Below are 6,000 nucleotides of genomic sequence, written 5' to 3'. Positions count from 1 at the left end.
CAGAGCCAGATTCTTAACCAAGCAGACCTAACCCAGAACAACAAAGTTATTCTTGCCCAGCTCAGATGCTTCTCATTGAACACAGAATAACCAAGTCAGCTTTTCCTGGTGGGTCCTAAGACTTACTCTTCCAATCAGACGCACCCAGTCGACACAGTCAACCCAACCCACGCTATCCCTGGACCCAGTGCTGGAGCACTGACGCATTTGAAATGAAACCAATGAAGTGATTTCTTGGTTGTGTGGGAATACCACGGTGGAGCTGCAAACTGACATGGTGAAGAAATCTGTGCTCTAGTAGAGCTCAACTGTTTCCTGTTTCCGTCCAGTGACTGCATTCGCCCAGGACCACAGAAGAAGAGTTAGTCCAGACTGTATTTTGGATGGCATGGTTCCACCAGTAAGATGTAACAGCAGCTTGTATATGTCAGTAACTTCCATAACATTGTGGTGGTGAGATGATCGGCATTTAAATATCATCTGCAACAAATCGTGTGTGTTTTACATCAAACATAGAGCTGTGGAGTTAATATGGCCGCCAATGGAAACTGCTGCAGCTTGAAACAAACTCCACCTTGGGACACTGACTACACATCAACCAACCTCACTGCCAGCCCAAACCAGTACCGCCTGTCTTCCTGCCACAACTTCGGAAACCAGACCCCGACCGGCTCGATCAAAACCCGGACAAATCTAAACCCGCAAGAACCAAACCAGCCCAACCAAGAGCCATCCGAGTCAAACACAATGGAAGCTGCAGAGGACTGTAACCAAAAACAGAAAAAAAAAACCCATGAGTCGTTCAAGAGAAGAACCAAACACACCCGGGGTTTGGAGAGACACGTGGCCCAGAACACGCCCAGCAACAGCCGGGTGACCAGATATGAAGCCTCTCAAAGCAGACTGATCCAAACATCCAACATCAGCTCCCTCGATTATCAGCGCCCTCTTCCACCTTCCTACCCCACCCCCACCCCCACCCGACTTTCTTCAGTGGTGCCCACACACACACACAGCTGGAAACACTCCCTTACCCCACAGCTGTTGTCATTTGCAGCTCTGGACGTTGGTGTGTCTGTCTCCTTGCTTACACACACACACACACACACACACACACACACACACATACACACACACACACACACACACACACACACACACACACACACACACACACACACACACACACACACCAACACACACTGGCATCTGCATGTGTTAGGCTGCTGATTTTTAAACTGACATTTCAACAGACTTTTAATTCAAGCACACACACACACACACACACCGCTTCAATCCCTTCACATCTATACTCGCATGTATTTCTAATACATGAAAGCTGGTTTATCTTTTTAGCGCGACACAAACACTGAGACATGCGGGCATGACACAAGGATTTGCATGAACTGAGAGGAGACTTATTACAAGCACAAACTGGCAGCCTGATTTGTTTATTTGATACTGCATGTTGTGAGGGGCACAGACTTGGTACACAGTTGTATTATTTCTCTCGGCCCAGCTTCACTCATCCACACCATCGTCTCATTGTGTTCTTCTGTTTTTAAAAAACAAAGCGTTTTTACATTTGCACTAATACACACCTTTTTACTTGATTGGTTGATTGTGCCCTATCCCCAGAGATGGATTTGTGGAGACATTTGGAGAGATAGTGGTGTATGCGCGCATGTGTGTGTATGTGTGTGTGAATGTGTGCGTTTGGATAGAGGGGAGGTCCTCTGTGTTACACTCGTCTCCCTCTTTCCTCCTGCGCTCTCTCCGTCTCTACATCTGATCGAAGCATTGCAATTCATCCCTCCGCAATGTCTGCTTTTATTTCTTTGTCGAATTGCCAAACGCTACAGCCAAAGACGTTTCGGGATGCTTTCATTTGATCTGCTGACATTATCACTGTAATCTCTTGTCTAAACCTGCCCCGTGGAGAGAGCCCGCGTGTTGCCGTCTCCTTCCTCCTGTATCTTTTGGTTTCAAAACTGCACATCGACGTCGTTGCTGTGGTAAAGCCTCTAAATTCAGCCCCTGGTTTCTGTAACTGCTGACAGTAATTACACAAGACGTGAATAGCTGACTTGTGTGAGTGTTTTGAGACCAATCAGCTTGTCTTTCGTCTGGATTCGGTTACAGCCGGAGACGCATTAAGAACAGTAACTACTAGTGCCGTCCCTCTTGTGGTCGTTTCTTGTACAGTGATTATTGTTGTCAGAGAGCTGTAATTTAAAGAATTACCATGATTTCTCTGTGGATTCAGTACATTTGAGCCCATTTAGGAAATGGGGAAGAACATCTGTCATTCCTTCATCATAACATTTGTTTGCATCTCCCTCCCAATGTATGAATTTATCTTTTTAATCATAAGCATTTGAATAAACTGTGTATTAATTTTAATACACATATTCTCTTTTATTGTTCCTTGATACAAATGCCATTTGTTTTTGGTTTTTTTGTCACTTTTGCTGAATTTATGAATATTATGTATCAACATGTGTGAAGGCATCAGGGCTGAAGTCAGGGCCCGTACACACGATGAGATGTTGAAAAGTGCTGACCGGAGAATTAAGAGCATAAAATGCCAAGTGGGCTGCTGATAGGTGGTTTACGTGGAGTGGAGTTTTGATGTTCGACCTGACTTCACTGTGGTGTTTTATTTTGTATGGTTTCATTACTACTTGATTGATTGATTTTATGAAACCAAATGGTGTCACAATGTGAGTTAGTGCGAGACCAGCAGCATCCACAGGAAACAGCCAACCAGCTGTACTTCAAAGCAGTAAAAAAAAAAAGAAAAGAGTGTGAGCTTTTTCATCATATTATCAGAAGAAAACAAACGCTCACTCGTGTCTAAATGATTTATTCAATACAATCATCCTAATCAAGGGTAAACAATAGTATCTTTTATTTACAGTACCTTGTTTTGGGGGCTCAGCATGGCTCTGAACAGATTTCCTGTGGTTTCTCACAGTTGAAATCCAGCTAGTTGGCCACTTCTGAGAAATAACTGGTTGTTTTTTTTATGTATTTGGGCCCTGGTGCTTGGAGTTGATGCTGATGTACAAATGCTGTAAATAGTCGCTCTTACTCTGGTGTCCTCTTATTTACATAACCTTAAAGGCTTGGCGCAGACACGGTGACTCAGGCTCACTGGCTGAGTATCTCGAGATTTCCTCCCTGACTCTGATTAGACTTCAAACTCAGGAGGAGGCATCTGCTCACAACTGACCCATTAACAATCACTGGAAGATTTTTTTTTTTTTTCCTTTTTTTGAAAATTCCAGACCACTCAGTATTGAAACTTTTTCTCGTGCAATGCTAAGGCTGCAAGCACACAGACGTGTGGGCTGTCAGTAGATAGCCCTGCTTCGGCTCTGCTTGAACTGCAACTGCAGGGTTGTTCATGTTTGATCCACAGAAATGGCATAATAATTAATAGCTCCATTTACGCAGGCAGGGAAAACAAAAGTCCTCCTTCACAGTCCTTCGGACTAGTTGAGATGTTTTTGTAGAGTGGACTGAATCTGATTTGGAGTCTAGCATTGGCGTGTTGCTAGATTTTACGTCAACTTGTTTACACTAGAAAAAATATCTCTTTGGCTGCAAGTTCACTGTAGTCAGACTCCCTCCGAGGTGAGGTGATGTGGTTTTCTGGAAGTGGGAGAGGTGAATGTTTCACAGTCTGGTTTCTTAAACTTGGATGCCAAAAGCTAAAGTTATGTTTCAAGATGAATTCCAACAAATAAATGTTCTCGTTGGGCTCCCAGGTTTAAGATGTTTAAGAGCGATGGCTGTCCAGCAAAATCTGATGAACTTGGAAACACAAACTCCTGTTCTGGTTTGTCCACATCCTGAGCTGAAAATGTAACATAACTGTCATGAAAGCTATATTCAAACATTTTACTACAACTTGCTTTTGCGCAAGAAAATCAAGAAAAAGAAAAACACAAACCTGTTGAACATTGTGCCTCATCTCCCACCGAGCCTGTCTTTGACTTCTGTCTCTATCTCCTCTGTACAAAAGGAATCTCCTTGTACATACGATTTTGAGAATGCATTTGAACTGCGTCATTGTACGTATGTGTGTGTGTCACTGAGCATTAGCAACAAGCTAACATGGTATTATGGCCGTCTCAGTCCTTTTTTAGTTTTCCTGTTACCTGCAGAGAATGGCAGTTTGGGTTGGGTTTCCCAAAGCAAAGATGGGTTTTTCAGGGTTGTTGTTGTTTTTTCACCAACATTATGTTTTGTACTTCATGTTTTATGTGGTGTGTGTGTGTTTAGAACTACAGCAAACACCCAGAACAACGTGCAAATGCTCACAACCCTTAAAAGCTCATCATAGTGGTGATGATGGACTTCATGATTTTAGCAATGCAGTTCTGCCAGAAAAACAAAACAACCTAGTTATCCAGAAGATGGTATCTGAACAAAAACCAGAATGCATGCCGACAGAGGATTTTCATTAAAACCTGAAGGGAAACCATTCTTCTCCACGCTCTGCCGAATTTAAATAAATTGGTCGTCGCCCAAAAGATCTCAGAGCTAACTTGAGCGTTGCTCCATTGGAAGCAGATGGGCCAAAGACGACGTGGAAACTGCAGAAACAGCAGAGGCAGCGGTGAGTGAAGCAAATCGAGATAAAACTTACATAAATGCTCGTTTATTTTGGGGAAACTGACCCCCGTGCAATACACACATTAGATGCTGACAGGAAGGAGAAGAAAAAAAGATTCTACTCCTATAACCCAGTTTTGGTAAGCCCAGCCCAGCCCAGCCCAGCGCCACAGGCGGTCAGAGCTGTGATGCTGCATTGTTACTAAGACGGAGAGAGGAGCTTTAGGGTGCTGGGTAGTTAATCTCACCCAAACTCAGGTGGACATATCACATCCTTGTTTTTCTTGTTTTTCTTGTTTTGCTAGAAAAACAAGTGAAAACTTTAATCTGGAGGTCTGTGTTGCTTTTAAATTTCACTTCTATCATTTTTTATTATTGAATGCAGGAATGAATGATTGTCATAACCAGATAGTTGTAATTTATAATATGACAGCTTCAGTTCAGTGTAATGATAATCTCATATTAAAGCGTTGTATTGTCTGTTCTTGGTATCATATGTTCCGTTGCTCATCTCGCTTATTCTCCTCAGAATATTTTCTTGTGGACATTTAAAGCCCATTTCTGGAAATGGGGCCTTTATACTTAATTAAAACTTGTGAAATTCATTGGAATGTGGCGTTTTATATTTTGAATACTATAACTTTGTGTATGAAGAAATAAGATTTATTCAGCATGTCCACTGAAAAGGCAATAACAATACCATGTAGTGCAAAGAGAAGGATTAGGTCGACTGAAAGCTTTGCTCCAGCAAATTACTTTTGACTGTGTTTCGATGATTCTTGTTGAGATGAGCTACTGCGGTGCAATCTCTAACAACCCCGATGCAACATTTGGACTTTTATGACATCAAATGCTCTCTGTTCATTGACATCAAAAGTTCATTTTCTGTGTGTGCAACCAGGATATGAAAAAAACAATAAAAATGTGGATGTGAAAAAGATTGGGAGGTTTTTATGTCTTAGTTTACACAACCTTGAAACTGTTTTGTATCTAAGCCTGGCAGAACTATATTATTGACATTAGTCACAAAGACAAGACAGTTTTATTCTGATAAGGTCGGGAATCTTTCTCTATGGGATCTCTTCTAAAAAAATTGAATACATTTGTTTGTTTTTGGGGTTTTTTTCTCCATCAACTGACTTGGCTCATTGTAGCTTTCACTATCAGGACACACAGAACTGTTTTATTGAGTTCTCTTTTAAATACCTAAAAAAAAAAAATAGGCAAAACACAACATCACAGCTTATTTGTCTGCTAACATGTATGTATATCAGCAATGGGACATGCATACAGTGGTCACATCATATTAAAGAATTTCTGCTTTGACAAATGTAGTCACACACATAATCCCAAAAAGATGTATAATTGTTTTAATGA

The sequence above is a fragment of the Enoplosus armatus genome, chromosome 6 (assembly GCF_043641665.1).
Source record: "Enoplosus armatus isolate fEnoArm2 chromosome 6, fEnoArm2.hap1, whole genome shotgun sequence".
Lineage (NCBI taxonomy): Eukaryota > Metazoa > Chordata > Actinopteri > Centrarchiformes > Enoplosidae > Enoplosus > Enoplosus armatus.
The sequence above is the reverse complement of the archived record's forward strand: the minus strand, read 5'-3'. Positions refer to the sequence as shown.